A 16,892-nucleotide genomic window follows, 5' to 3' on the forward strand; every position below is an offset into this window, starting at 1 on the left:
AATATGTCTATTTAAAGTCAATAATTAAATTAAACATTCTGCTTTATATCCAACGAGCCACTGTAACTAGCAAATGAAGCAGATAACTGTCTTTTTCAAAAGACTCTCAGGTCTTTGTGCATAAGCTCTGATACTTGAAATTAAAACACATCTACATAATACACACACAAAGTAATTTAAAAAGATATTAAGAAATTTTTGGTAGAATAAAACTTCAATATTTTGCCTCTTTGTCTTTTTTTTATCATGGAGAAAAAGAAAAAAAAACAAATAGGGTATAAGTCATACAGAATTTTCAAAAAAATAAACAATAGAAAATCACTAGTTAATAGATTACATATTGTTATCTTAGAAATAGTTGTTCAAGTTACAAAATTAAAGCATATAAAGTGGACTTTCAAACAGTGAGACTGGAAACAGTTTTATTGTCTTTTAAGGTTCAATTTCTACCTCTTCTCTTAGCTCAGTACTCTGTGTTTTATAACTTTTCCCATTTTTCTAATAAAAATCTCAGAATAGAGATCTTTCAAATGGTTTAGAGCTTGTGTAATTGGCAAGACTTGAGATATTATGCTTTTATAAAGACTTTAAAATAAGAATATCATATCAAGACTTCAGACAGCAGTGTCCTTGAAATCACATCTTCTAAGACAAACATTTCACAAGTGGTCTGTAAGTTCTGCATCAGAAATGCCAGAAAGCTTATAAAAATGCATATTCTTTATTCTCTTTAAAAATTTTTCCTTCATTAGGTCTACAGTGAAACTTGACACTTCCAATACACACAAAGTTATGAACTAACAGTTTAAACGTTAAGAAAATGGTGCTTGCCATCAGCAGGATTGGCTCTGCATTATTTGTTTTAATGTGAAGCAATTAATCTTCATGGTGTACATTATGCCACTTGTAAGGTCAAAATAATGGCACACATTCAGTAGGACTGCATGCCAAATGCCAAATCAATCAGACATTTTTATAGTGGTAATGAATAAAAACAAGTAGCACACATAAGTAAAAAAAACTCAAGAAGATCTGGTTTCAGGGTGCACTTGATACATAATTCACTAGAACTTCTTTAATCTTTCTCATCTCTGACTTTTGTTCTGCCACGTTGGTTTCATCTTCAGACTGGATATTTCTTGGCAATTAATTATAATATAGATAAAGAAAGTGAAATATTACATCTTTCCAGGTTCATATTTCAGAAGAAATAGGTCATCTTCTATTGAATTACACTGTCTGAGATCGTTTGTTTGTGGGGAGACACTCTTTCACGGATCCTCCATACATTTCACTGAGTATGCCAAGTTTATGAGGACCTTAGTAAGAATTTCTGTCTACTTTGATGACACTTCAATGTGCTATTTACAGGAGGCAGTTTTGAAGAATTGGGTATTGTCTCTTTCAAGAACAAAGAGAAGGTTTGAATATTCCTTGCTATAAAGTGGTGGTTTCCCCAAAATCAGTGTCTCTAAGGTGTGACATAAACCCACTGCTTCATTGAATCCATTTGCCTCATATTGTGTCATCTACAAAAGTATCTAATATAAATCGTGCTGCTTTCTGATTATTCTATCAGTGATAAAGTTCTTTTTCTCTGGCCCTGGAACCTTGCATCTTCTGTACATCTATAAAACAGACAACAAACTAACTTAGTAGTTTTTAAGTAGGATAAATAAAATTCCAGATTCCAACCTTAGCTACAATGGTAGCTCACTAACAAGGCCTAAAGAGTTGGTTAGGCCAGGGTGTTTACTATAGTTTGTGTTTAGATGTTCCCCCAAAGTCTCAGGCAGTCTTAGATGGAGATTTTTCAGAAGTGGCTGAATCTACAGTGTTGTTCTGGGATTAAGGATGTGTGAATAGTAAATCAATCTGCTGATTGGTTCTGGCTAGGATTAAAGTGTAAGTGCTACACCCACCTTAGGGCAGGTAGCCTGCATATAAGGGACAGAAAGAGGCTTGTCTTCTCTTTCCTTCTTGATTTAGTTATCTTCTGCCACCATGAACTATTTCTTTTCTGGGATGCCCCTCTGCCAAGCCACTCTGACTAGGACCCAGCCAATTATGGACTGAAACCTCTACTGAAATTATAAGCTAAGTAAACCTTTCCCCCATTAAGTATCAGAAATTTGATCTCAGCAACAAGAGAAAAGTAACTAAAACAATGCTATAAATTAGTCACTCTTGGAGCTGGGAGTGTCAGTTTTACCCAGAAGTGGGAAAGGGGCAGAGCAAATCTCTCCTCAGCTCTATCTTTTCAGTAGTTCTTCATATTAGGTAATGAATTACATGTTGTGTGGTAAAAATAAATTAATATAAATGAAAAATTAAAGAAGCACCATCTAAAACTTCTGTGCTTATATATGCCAAGACCTCAATAATCACACATATTATTAATCATTATTAATATTCTGCATGATGAAGTAGAGAATTGAGGTGATTCAGATCTTAAAGTGCATGTACTTAATCTAGGCTCATAATTTTGATCACTTTAAATACACAAAAATTTATTCATTTCTTTACATATAAGTTATCTGAAAATTAAATGTAATACATTTTAATTATGTAAAATGTTGTTCTGTAATAAAGAATATTACTGTTGCTGCTTATGTGGGAAATTCAAAATATACTACAAATATTCAAAGGATTTTTAACAGAATGAGCATGACCTCAAGGAAATTAATCACGCTGTGGATCAGATTTTTTTAAAATGTAATGAATATAAGCCTCAATTAGTAAAATGTATTACATTTTCATAAGACTGATGACATTTTTCAAATACATATAAAAATAAAATGAGAGGTGTTATGATTTGAGTCTGGATGTCCCCTCAAAGCCTCATGCAGTCTTCTAGAATTTGTGATTAATTCATGATCCAAAACTGGGATTATGTGTGTGAGTGCTACACACAATAGCACTCTAGCATGGGTGTAGCTTACATATAATATAAGGGACAGAAAGAGTATTATCTCCATGCTCCTTTCATTTTTCTCTTGTTGCTTTTGCTGTTTTCTGATGCCAAGAAAGCTTGCTGCATACAATGCCACCCTGCCTTGGAGTCAGCTGATTATGGACTGAAACCTCCACAAACTGTGAGCTAAATAAATTTTTCCTTCCTTCATTTTGAGTGTTGGATATTTTGTCTCAGCAAGGAGAGAAAAGTGCCTGAATTGCTGAGCACTCTGAATCCAATTCTGAGGAGCAAAATCTCTATACTGACATCATTCTGGGAACTGATGCAACTGTCACTATTTTGGAAGCTGGTGTAGCCCTTGTTACCATCTAGAACATGGTGCTGTGCATGTGCTCCTCAAAGCAAAGTATTTCACTTTTACAGTTTTGAGTCTGCAGGGGGTGGAGTCCTGTTGCTTCTTGTGATTCACTCAGGCCATCTTTTGTAGTCTGCTGTTCCTTCTCAGTAATGGAGACCTCTTCAGCTCTATCCTTGCAGTCCACAGCTTTACTGGAGCTTCTTTTCAGGTCAAACTCACAACACTTTAAATCACCCTGTTGGAATCCTTTCTCTTGATTCTCAACATAAATCTGGCTAAAATTTCCCAGTAATAGCCATGCCACAGCCTGAACATTACCCTGCCTTGAAAATTTTTCTGCAAAGATTAGTCTACCATGCTTAGTCTCAGGCAAAATCTCTGGATATAAAAGCAAAATGCAGACAAGCTTTTTGTCAACTCCTAATATACATTGTCTAACTCCAACAATCAATACAGTCCTTCTTCCCAGCAAAAACCTCCCAAGCCTGGTCTTTACTGGCAGGATTTATATCAGCCTTCTGGACTATTGAGTTCCAACTAGAATCTCCCATGCAGAACAGCCTAAGGCATTCCAGCTCTGCTCTTTCAGGCAACATCTCTGAACCTTTCCAAATTCTTCCAAGCCATTCCTAAAGGTTCTTGAGCCATATAGTTAGTTACAGTCATGGTGAGGACCCCACTTCTCTGTTACCAAATTCTGTGTTGGTTGCTTTTCTCTCATTGCTGGGACAAAATACCTAACACCCAAAATAAAGGAAGGAAAGGTTTAGATAGCTTACAGTTTGTGGAGGTTTTAGTCTATACTCAGCTGGCTCCAAGGCAAAGTGGTACATGGCAGAGGGCAATAGTTCATGGTGGCAGAAGACAATGAAAGCAATCCTATTATCCTGTTTTAAGTCCTGTATCACTTTAACTGTTTTGTTTTGATTGGACTTATTCTGTTTTATTTTGTTTGGTTTTATTCTTTAAAATATACTTTTGTTCTTTTGTTTTGATAGGTTTTATTTTGCTTTGTTTTGTTTGATTTTATTATGTCTGATGTAGGAATAGTTATTTTGAAAAAAAAAGAGACTAATGTCATTGTTGATTTCTTATTATCTTGTTTTGAAGTCTATATTGCTTTCATTGTTCTATTCTGATTAGCTTTATTCTGTTTTTCTTTGTTTGGTTTTATGCTTTTTAAAGAAAAAGCAATAAGAGCAAAAGGGAAGAACACAGCAAAGACTTTTTCCATCTCTTATATTGTATATAAGCCACCCACTCTAGAGTGGGTATAGCACTCACACCTATAACCCCAGCATTGGACCACACATCAAGTATAAATACTAGAAGCCTGCCCCCATGACTGCATAAGACTTTGGTAGGACATTCAGACAAAAACTATAACAACAGATTTGGGCGTGTTGGTGAGTAGGAAAGAAGCAATAAAAATCAAGTGGAAAAGTGACAAAGAAAATGAGTTTTTAAAATTATACTTAACTTTAGCTTCAATACACAAAAATATTCAAACTTTTTTACTTTCAGGAAACTCACTCAAAAGATCTTAAAGATATTAAAAATAATAAGCCTGAATAAATGTGACAATCTTAGCTCTGGCAAGAAAGCAGCAATATTTGTGAGCAGCATATCTTGACTTCAAACACATGTGGATGCTTGCATCATAATCTTCTGGACAGTAAGAATACACATTCTACATCATGCATCTGAAGACACTCAGTTAAACATATCCAGCTCTAGCTCACTGAGTATCTAGTTTTTCTGAGCACCTGCATGTTCTTCTGGACTGCATTCTAAAATCTCTGTCTCATAAAACCTCTCTTGTCTCCTAGTGACACCCTGAAAATTCTTTTTCTGTGATAAGACTCAGTAACTCTGTTATAAAAAGGGTGGGTATGTTTTTAATTTCAGTCCCTGGGATTCTCAGACAGAGCCTGATTGTAATGGCACATGTCTGTAATCCCAGCATTTAGGAGGCTGAAGAAGCAGGATTCATACCCATCCTGGGCAATTTAGCAAAGCCTTATTTCTAAAATAAAATAAAATAAAATAAATAGAAAAGGTTGGGGCCTCTGAGTTCTCTATCCAGTACTGTAAAATAAAATGTAAAAAGTTAATAGAGCACTTTTGATGTTACATACAGCATAATGTTAAGCATATTGAAGATGGCATTGAAATAAGAAACATTATGAGCAAAACAGGAAGTGATGTGCAATAGTTTGAACAGGCTAGATGTGAAGTCACACTTTTATTTATCATCAGTGCTTAAGAGGAAAGTTTAAGTACAATTTTTAATGATAGAAATTAGGCAGCCCATTACAGCAAAGAGAGGTGCTGATGGCTAGTAAAATAATAACTAAATAAGGTTACTTTCATTTTATTGTGGCTTTTCCCAAAATATGTGTGTCAAGTATTTTGGGATCTGAAATATCGCTGTGAAGATAACCCATTCCTATAAATTAGACTGACAGCTTCAGTTCCCCTCAGATTTCATAACAGTTACATAAAAATGTCAGTAACCAGGGTTTAAAATATAGCATCAGGGCAGGAAGGAAGGGAAAGAGAATTAACATTTACTGATATTGACTGTGTAAGTGACACAGTTTCTACATGTTCTCAATGCCCGCTCATTTAGTCTTCCCCAAGATTCCTGTGTAAGAGAAATTTTTACTTTTCTTACAAGAAATGAGAGAGAAACAGAGATACAGAAGGAGAGGGAGAGGGGAGAAAAGAAGGGAAAAGGAGAGAGGAAAGGAGAGGGGAGAGGAGAGAGAAACAGAGAGGGAGAGGAGGTGGGAGATGGGGAGGGAGAAGGAAAGGGGTGAAAACTGAACAGGGAGAGGACAGAGTGACAAAGCTAGAGACAGATACAGGGACACAGAAGGAGAGGCAGAGGGAAGAGGAGAGAAAGGGATGAGAAAGGAGAGAAAGGAGAGAGAGAAACTCTTGTAATACTGTATGAAATGTGTAAGTAGCAGAACTATGACTGGAAACCAGACTTATTTATTCCCAAGAACCAAGACCTTCATATCAGTTAAGATCTCTTAAATGGTGTACAGATTCTTTTCTACAAACTACATAAAAGTTGGAAAAGTTAGACTATTATTTCAAAATTTACAAATCATAGTGACCAAAACCAAAATAAACTACAATTCATGCCTCAAGGAGAGTAATTGTTAAATATGAGGGAAACTGTACTGCTCCTCCAGAGATGAGTAAGATTGCCTCTGAGAACATGGTTTCCCTCCTAAGTCAAATGTGCCCTACTCTCAGGAACGGCACATGATGCACAGAGGCCATATCATACATGTATCCTCACAGTGAGGAAGATACCACAGTTAGGTGATTAATAAGTGGGACCAGGAGTCAGAATTCATGGTTTAGAATCCTGGCTTTGAAAATCACTGGTTATGTCATTAGGCACATGGTATTTTGTTTTCATGTGTCATACCTCTTAAAAAGGAGAACAAAAATAAGTTCTGCCCCATAATGTTAGCAAAGTTATTTAAGTCCTTTTTAGCATTTTTACCATAATAATCTTTTTCATCTAACAAATACCATAGAGATAGTGATAGTTTTCAAAGACGAAATCTAGAAACAGTTCCTCTTTCATATAGGACACAACAAGCATGCTCTAATTACTACAAACCAAATAATTATTAAGAAATACTAAAATAATTATATGACGCTATCCCTTTAATGGGCATTTAAAGGGACAAGACTCTGGAGTTTAAAAAATAAAAATTCTAGATGAGCAACATTAATCCAGCCCTATAAACTACTATATACACAGACTTTAGGACATTAGTAAGTAGTTGGAGTTTTCCTCTCTCTATTTAACAACAGTGTAGAGTAATTAAAAAGTGTTACACTAAATCTTTGTATTTGGTACTCTTCCCAATTAAGAGGTCATACCATTTATCAGGATGCCAATTAAATAGAATCTGCTGGATTATTTAAGTGGAGAGAGCTGCTGAAGGGAAAAGGGGAAACTCAGAAAAAAATCCTTACCAAATATTGAAAAGTGGCATTACAAACTGTAAAAATGCATTTTCTTTTACATTCTCTTGTAAATTATCTCACTGAATCCACAAGCAAGAGGAGGAGAATGTAAAATAGAGGTAAATATGCAATGCACACATTCAAACAGCTGTAGAAACTTTAAAGAGCGGGTCTTGAATGAGTGTTTTCTCACCTGCAGCTGCCTTTCTCTTTCCACTTGCAAACCATGATAAATCCAGAATAAAGCTGATGACTGCATCAATTCCTCAGCAAATCTTAGTGTTTTCACATCTTCTCCAAAGTGACAGTCTCCAGAATCATCACAGCCAGCATTCAGTTACATCCCATTTCACAGTGAGATAAAACCAACTCAATTCCAAATTCAACTTGTACGCAAAATTCCTTTTTGTTTTTCCAACAAGCACAAGAAAGGTCAAGGATAAAGATGTGGCAGGGATTCTTACAAAGACGGGGAGCCAGGAGAAAGATTAAGGGTGATTATATAAGCCATTTAAAAGTCAAACTTACAAAATACTTTGATATCTTTCATTCGCTTGGGAAGGACTCAGTTTTTGTTCTAAAACACAGATGCAGGAAACTGTTTTCCCAATTGTTTTCAAATTAGTCTATAAATTCTCCTGAGATGTTGCCTCAGCATGCTGCCCACCAGCTAACACAACTGAGAAGGAACCGTACACATAGTTAGGAGTAGGAGCAGAGGACCAGAGGACGGACTCGGCCACCTAAAAAAGCTTTGCAACCTAAGTTTCTTATCTTCATTTTAGCCTTAGTTTTCTAATCTGTAAAATGTGAGAAATAATAATTCTTAATCATGGGGCTATGAATATTAAATTTAACATTTGCAAAAATATGGTACATAACAAGAGCTCTAAGCATTCAGCAAGACATAGTTACACCAATTTTTTGCATTTATTAGACCTAAACAAAGTTCTGAAGTCTTTGATGTTAGCATTGGGACCTCTCAGATGTTTCTATTTCTTTTTTTCATTTTCTGGGGTCTTCCCCTTATCACCATCACTTATATGCCAACTTATTTTTCTAAAATAAAATGTGTTAATGGCTTAAATGATTAATTTCTTAATCCTTGGTGAGTTAGTGTTTTGTGTTATTTTATTGTGCTTTGCTTTGATGGCCCTGGGAATTGAACCCAGTGCATTTACACTAAGCTCCAGATTTTTACCTTTTATTTGGAGATAGGGGCTCACTAAGTTGCCCAAACTGAGTCTGAATTTATGATCCTCCTGCTTCAGCCTCCAGAGCCACTGGGATTACAGATCAGTGCCGCCATACCAGTGTGAACTGACTTTTCATGAGAAGGTAACGATGCTGTTCAAACCTTACTGAACATCAGCCATACCTGGGGTGTCTTTGGAAATATGGATTCCTAATGCATAGCTTCAGAAACTTGGAAATGGAGTCCAGACATCCATATTTAAACAATCCTTCCACAGGATTCTGACCAGGAAGTTCTGCTCATGCCTATTTGGGGAACCTCAAATATAGTTAACTTAAAATGGTTTGTATAGAATTTTGGGTGCTGTGGGATCCATCTGTTGGAGATAGAGAATTTTTTTCTTTTGCAGGGGGCAATACCCAACCTCTTTTGGCCATTCAAGTTACACCAAGCCACCATCTTCCATGATATTTTTCATCCAGACAGGAGAATTGCTTCCAATCCTTCTTTAATTGTATCATTTTCAAGAGTGATAAGAAACAAATATTCATTCTGAAATCTTTCCTTTTTTTATATGCTTCATTTACTTCTCTTCAAAGAAATCAGACCTATTAAGCGGGTAATTTTCCATAGCTTTCTTTTCCACATCATCACTGCTCGTTTGGGTCTTGGTCCATGCTCCATCAGTTATTTAAAATTAAACAAATAATATACAACATGCTTATCCTTAACTTCTTCATCTGCATCTTAGTTTAGTCATCTCACGTGATTATCAATGCCAATTTAAAAGTCAAACTTAAAAAAGTGCTTTGATATTCCTGAGCACTACCTTTTTCTAGCATACAACACTTCGTAACTGTTTCAAGGCCTGAGGAAGTTGTGGCTATGACCAGAGGGACTAGTATAGTGGTGATGACAAGGACTATTTTTATTTCTGTCATCCTTATTATGACCTCCTTGCTGTGCAGCTGCAGGTGGAGCAGTTTCAAAGGATGGGTTATTAGCTTTCCAATGAGGAAGCATAGGGTCTCCCTGGATCATTAAGGGCATGATAAAGAGAATGAATTGGAGGACTAATGATTTGGAAAAAAAATCATATGACTATAAAGGGAGAGTAGAGGGCCTCTATTTAATACATCAGAATAATATTTACCTTAGGTATAAAGGTACAATGGCTCAAAAGCAAAGATTAACTCAGATAAATGTAATGTTTCATGTTTTCCCACAAGCTGCATAAAACTAGAAAAATAAGCATTGACCAATAATGTGAGATAAAAGACATTTTGCAAAGAATTCTTCAGGAGCAGTAAAACTTTTTTTTTTTTTTTACCAAATGTGCTAGAAATGAAAAAAAAATTAAAGCTTATGAGTCCAGTTTCACTTAATTTATTTCTAATAATATTGAGGACATAATAAAATATTTTTTGTATTGGGAACATTTTCTCTTTAACAAAAGTCATGCCTCTCTGCTGCCATTTACTATCACATTTTTTCATCATTAAAAGTTGTTTCCACTTTACAAAACATTTTAATACTAACACAGTTGTTTAAAAACTCAATATGCTTCAAAATCAATGATTACCAATCATGACTGTACACATATTTTGGTTTTGCATCTTTGTTTCAATTGTCCTCCACAACAATATTTTATTTATTTTCCAAATCTCATAAATTTTGGATAGCAAATTTGCCATTGTGAATTCTTAATGTTGCCTAAAACAATTGCATTCATTTTTTTATATCGCATTATGTATATGATACTAATTATGGAAACATTTTGCAATACAATTTTTTTAAGCAAAAGCTTCTTGAAAGTATTTTTTTTCTACCTTGAAACTCACCCTTTTGGGAATCCAGAATGAGTCATCATCTGTATTGGTCGGGAAAGCTCAATTTTTGTTCTTAGAGGTTAATACGTGGTCTTGTTTATAGTACAAGTAACCTCACAGCAAACAATGTTTTGGCACAAAAATGAGGAGATATGGGAAATTAATTTATCTCATACATTTACCACAGAAATTTTTAGCAGCATTGGATGGATATCATCATATTTCCTAAGCAAATTCCTTACAGATCTGAGTTTTACAAGGGTTTGACTTTACAAGTTACTGTGAAAACTGTTCTAAATTTGGTGAATTGTATGATTGACAAGTTTGTTTTTTAGTTGGTTTACTCTTTGTTGGAAAAATAACTAAATTTAAAAACTGCCTACATTTTCTGGATTTCTGTTTCTAGAACCGATTTTCTGCCTCCATATCCAAAAGCAAAAATTAATCAAAGTTATAAATGAAAGTATTAGCATAGCATATAAAAAGCATAGTGATTCTTTTTTTTTGTATTAACCAGTGTCATAAAAGGTAATCTATAATTGCATTTAAATGTGTTATATATTTAACCTTAAGTCTTAATATTTGAGTTTAAATCTGAGAGAGACAAAATCATTTTTATGACCTATTCAACTACACTTTAATTAGAAGTTCGTACTTTTAAATTAACTATTGTCATTGCCTGTAAAAGAACTTATCTTTCATTAAATATAAATATATAAACATACTGTGGTGTATGTAAGGTGTACAAAGAATAAATACTGTGGTTTCTAGGTTAGTATTTGCAATAGTAAATGAAATTAAATTTTGTAGTTTCTAAAACTTTAATAAATTCTAGCTACTCTTTAAGTTCAATTTTTTTTTTTTTTACTGGTACCAGGGGTTAAACTCATGACCACACACTTGCAAGGCACGCGCTTATGCCACTGAGCTAAATCCCCAGCCCCTTAAGTTCAAATTTTAAAGAAAACTTATTTTGTAGAGGAGTGGAGAAAATGTTATCTATATGATATTAAGCGTTTTGATAAACATGGCAATACAATGAAGATATACTTGGTGAACAAATAATGCTTGATAATGTATAAGTCAGCATTAATTTTCTCATTCACCCAAGAATGAGAAAAATTGCCTGCATCCTCAGATATGACAGAGAAGTTTGTTAATTTGGTGGAATTTATATTACAGTGAAGCAGACAGTAAGGAAATAAATACACATATGTTAAGAGCTGTAATGAAGATAAAATAAGGTGATCTCAAAGTGTTCTGGGAGATGAATTATGAGAAAATGCCCTGCTGAGAAGGTGACTTTTAGGTAGGATTTGAATGACAAAAAGACAGCCAGGCACAGAGGGAAAGGGCATTCTCAGCTGAGGACTTGACATGAGTGCAACATATGCCAGGAGCACCTGGAGACAGAGTAGAGGTTGAGCCAGGTAAATAGAAGTGGCCATGAGGAAGGAGGAAAATCAATAGAAGAGTGTTTCTGCAAAGAGGAGTGATCAGCTATGTCAAATGCCTGCAAGAAACCTGGCAAGCTGATTGGTGGCCATTACATTTGACAGGAAGCTGATTGTTCCACAACTTCAGATGAGTAGAGAGGCTCTAGCTGGAGTGGTCTGAGGAAAGTGTGGAATGGGGACAATCACAGCATAGTCAACAGCTGAAAATCTGTTTCTCCAAAAAGGGAGCTGAGCAAAATGGCAGAATCTGGAGGAAGAAATCATAGGAATATGCTTTTATTATTAGAGATAATTCAGTACAAAACCATAAAGTGGTGAGTACTTGTAATAGTGCAGAAGGAATACTCTAAAGTAGGAGGTTCAAGAGCATGCGCCCAGGCGCTGGCATTGGTAGGAGCAAGTGTGTATCTCCTGAGATGGAAAAGGGTGAGAGAACGTGTACACAGAGGGTGACTTGCATCCTGGGATGAAGGTTGGCAATTTGGAGACACATAAAAATTGTGATGTCTCATTTTGGAGCATGGGAAAAGAGGAAACCTTAAAAACACAATAGTACTGAGTACTCAGGATTTGTGGGCCTGAGAGATTAACTTGGGATTAGTGAGGACAACTATATGCTTTTCTCCAGTGTTGTTCAGCTGCCCATGTGGAGTATGGAATGGTGGGATAATCAGATATTTGGGGATAAAAGTAGAGCAGGGGAAAAGAAGAGCAAGAGAGTTACATGGCTTTTTGCTTTTGTTTTTTGAAGTATGTAGTTATAGTGATGTACTATGGAGTAGTAGCTAAATAAGAAAAAAAAAAAATGAGAGAGCTCATGAATAATGAATTAGAGTAAAGACTGATGATTTGGAGTGCTTTATGAGATCAAAGCACATCTGATATGGCAAAGACAATGAAAACTAGATGATGCAGAAAATTGGGGAGCAGCTTAGTTATCATTGATAAGACAACAAGTGTCAGTAGTTGTTATATGTGAGAGGAAAGGGTATTGAAGATGAACCATAAAGCCAGGGTGTTGTATAAGTGTTTCATAAAGATATTGAAGTTACTAATGAGAAACACAAGATGCAAGGGTGGTGAGAATAACAGATACTCACATACTGAAATCCATGAGTAGCAAGAAGGGACTAGGAGATTCGTAGATGCCAGCATTAAGGAGACGATACTCTTTGATAAGAGCTTCAAAGAAACCCAGCCATTCAAGGAGGAAGGAAATGGGGTTCAATACACAAAAATAATAGATACAAACATCACTGTTAAACTTGAGAATTACTTGTATTAGTGAAAAAATTATTGTCTTTACAGCTCAATAATCAATTTTGTGGGGACCATCTGAAGTCAATTCCATATACTATCATAGCTAGAAAGGACAAGTATTTCATTTGTTTTATCCTTTTGTCTCATTTTTATTCTCTTGCATAAAGATATTTGACCTTATTTTCAGAGGTACACCAGAAAATAATTAACAATTATGCATAAAGCATTTGAAATTATTATACATTCAGCTTCATTATTCATTTAAAATTTGCCTTGCATGAAGCAAACTTTGACATCGCATGGTACTGCATTGGGGAAAATAAAGAATTACCATATAATGGCTAAAAAAGATAAGACTAGAAGAAACTACAGTATATTCTCAAAGGTAACAAGAAGTCATGCTTATTGTCTTTCCTCTCAAACTGCAAACATAATGATTTAACGCTAAAGAGCTGATCTTCCCTTTGGCTGAGTGAAGAAGGTAATAGAAAATAATCAGCATATCAAGGGTACAAGTTACAGAAGCGACTTATAAAACACATATCTTACAGGTCTTTTGACAAATGTGTTGGCTCTGTTGACACCCCGTGATAGAGCCTTTCTGTCTGTCTTTTTAAATAGTGTGTCTCATAAGCAGGATAAGCAGAAAACATACAACACAACTCTTTGGGCTTTTGTTTTTCCAGTTTACGTGCATGATTACTTGAGTCACAAATGACATACGATCCAAAACAGTAATATGTGTGCGCACCTGACGGGAGACATTTTTCATCTTGCAGGTTTGGCTTACAGCTTCAGCAGCAGGTGCTGTGAGTCTCACTGAAGTGAAACAAGCTCCTAAATTCGCTTCTCAGGTCTGACATGTTTCCGTGCGTTTCCTCAGACCAGAAATAAAAGGGGATAGTTTTGTTTTCTGTTTTCTAAAATTTCTCTAAATCATGGATGTCTTTAGCTTATTTTTATAATGTACAACGTTGGTTACATAATTTTAATGTGGATTTTTTTTTCCTTTTGGTTACAACCTGGTTACCTGGTCCACCTTTCTTGTCCTCAGCCTCACCACTGCACACTTGGATCTGTTGCATCTCAGCAGTGGGGAGCAATACCTGTGCACCAAATAATTTTTCACACTTTCACACATCCCGCAGCTTGGAACACTTTTACCTTCCTCAGCCTTTCAACGCCTCCTCAAGATTAAGCTGAAGTATCACCTTTCCACTCCACCCTATAATGCCCCACAGTTAGACACTCTCTCTCTTCACTTTCTGTGTGCATTTGAACATATATTGACTATTGTTAGGGCCGCCATGTATTGTATTGTGCAAATCAGGAGGCACTTGAGAGTAAACAGCTGCCTAGTTAATAATTATGCTGGGACATCGGACATAAACAGTGACTGGACTTCTCAATCAAGCTGTGTGGTTACCCGAATTATAGCACTTATGGTGCTGGTGTATAGAACCCTCTCCTAAAACCAGGCTGGGAGACAGGGTTGAGTTTTGTACCTTAAATATTTAGTAGGTAGCTACTACTTTACTCTACCTTTCTTCTACTCGGGTTTTCTTTAGGGAATCACCCTACTCTCCCTTTATAAATTCCCAAGCTGCCCATGTAATTTCAATGAGTTAACTCACCCCTCCATACCCAATCTAGCAGACACCTGACTCAAGTTTCACTGGTTAAAGCCCCACAAGTCACTGGTCAGGTTCCTGGAAGTCATTGGTTCCAATCTGCACATGACAGCCCGTCCTGTGGATTTTGTCCAAACCTCAGAGGACCCAATTTCCACTCTGGTTGCTATCCCATGAGCCTGAACCTCTGACCTCTAAGGAAAATCACTCATGAGAATGAAGCCAAAGCTGAAAAATACAACCTTAAAAAACAAAAACAAACAATCATGGAAAAAGACCAGTGGAGGTTTTTGTCCAGTCTTTGCGGAAGCTTTTTATTTTTTTATCTTTCATATTTGAGTTACATGAACACACCTGTTCCCTTTCAGCTAAGTCAATTTTTTAAGTTGCATTTTTTATTTGCAAGGAAAACAAAACAAAAAACCCCTTTTGCCTGAGTTCCAGGCTGTAGGAGGCACTGGATCAACACTGTAAATGAGTGACCATGGCAGGAGGCTCCTGAGGAGCAGTCTGAGGGTCTCACAGTGTGAAGAGTGGAGGCTGCAGCTCTCCAGAGCAGGTCTCTGGGTTTCTGTAGGCAGTTAGGAGTGCTCAGCACTAACACTGGCTTCCTCAGGAAAAGCACTGAGGTGCTCAGTGCAAGCCTAGTTTCCATGGGTCTCTATTTTACAGGTACTTTTTGTCATTAATGAACTTAGTAATAATTTATGGACACCTGGTGAGGTAAAAGGATGTGTTACTTCCAGCTGACTTTTACAGAGATAATTGGAAGTGTAAAGTATACCATCTGGACAAAACCGTGTTATCCTCTCTAGTCACTTCCCCTTTTCCTTGACCAAGACAGTAGGATGTTGACTTAACGTCAGACCACAAACACTTCAGACTGTCATTTTGCTCTGTTTTACCCAACAACCACAACTCTAGTGTTTTCTTTGATAGTCTTTCATAAAAATATATGGGGAGAGGAAGTATTTTAAGGGTCTCAGATCTTGAGGATTATGGCAAGGCAGAGTGGATATTTCTCAATTATAATGTCAACCGTCACTGCTTTGGTGAAAACTCACCCAAAAGACTCCACTGTGCTTAGCACTGCAATGAATATGCATTAATTAACTTTGGTGTCTATATCCTTTCCAGATTCTAGGAGAAATGAACTGGAGTTGGAATGATTGCAAAATGTGACTTGAGGTTTGAAGTTTTACATGTATCCTTTTGAGGCCTGAAAGGGCAGAGAGTATAAAGAAGCCAAATCTGATGAAACAACCACAAAAATCCATTTGTAATAATTATATTCGGGGAGTTGTTGGGTACAATTTTGCCTCTTTATCTCCCTGAACTAAGCACTAAATGATGCCAACATTAATATATAAAATAACAATCAGCAGTTATTTAGCAAGCAACCTGGACCCACTTAGGTATCGGGAGTCCTGTGGCCACAGGGCACAGGCTCAAACCCTCTGCTGCCAACATGACCTACATTGCCTCTGAGGACACGGTTTGCTAGTGTTCCAATTCCATTCTTCAGATAGGTGAGCTTTTTGTAACATTGTTAATTAAATTAAGTAGTTTAAATATCTCTACTGTATCTTAATTCACTTACAATAAAATCTAAAAATTTAAAATAGCACCACCACCACCTGATTTTATAATCTTACTACTGATATCTAGGGGGAAAATATTCAAATTATATTCTCAAAGAAATATCAGCATTCTGGTGTTCATTGTAGCAGTATTCAAGATAGCTAAGTTTGAAAACAAGCTGAACACCGACTGAAATTGATTTTTTAAATGTAGCATACGTGGTGGAATATTATTCAGCCTTAAAAAGAAGGAAATTCTGCACTATGTGACAACATGGATGAATCTGACAAGCATTATACTAATGAAATAAGCCAGTCACAGAAGCACAAATACTGCCTGATGTTATTTACATGCAACAACTAGAGTAGTCAAATTTGTAGAAAAACAGTGAAGGACGAGGCGAAGGAGAAAGTAAGGAGTACTAATCAATTAACACAGGTATCAGTTAGGAAAGATGGATAAATTCTAGAACTCTACAGTATGATATTTTATCCATAACTTCAAAATGTATTGAGAGTATATCTTGTGTTTAGTGTTTTTACAATAAAATAAATTTAGAAAAAAAAATGTCAAACTTCTAGCTCAAAATGTCCTGTCTGATCACTCTATAATCGACTCTTATTATTCTTGTCCTTGACCACTAAATTCTAGCTAGAGTGCTTTTT

The sequence above is a fragment of the Cavia porcellus genome, unplaced genomic scaffold, assembly GCF_034190915.1.
Source record: "Cavia porcellus strain 051 isolate PalLab524CR breed Dunkin Hartley unplaced genomic scaffold, mCavPor4.1 scaffold_1, whole genome shotgun sequence".
Classification (NCBI taxonomy): Eukaryota; Metazoa; Chordata; class Mammalia; order Rodentia; family Caviidae; genus Cavia; species Cavia porcellus.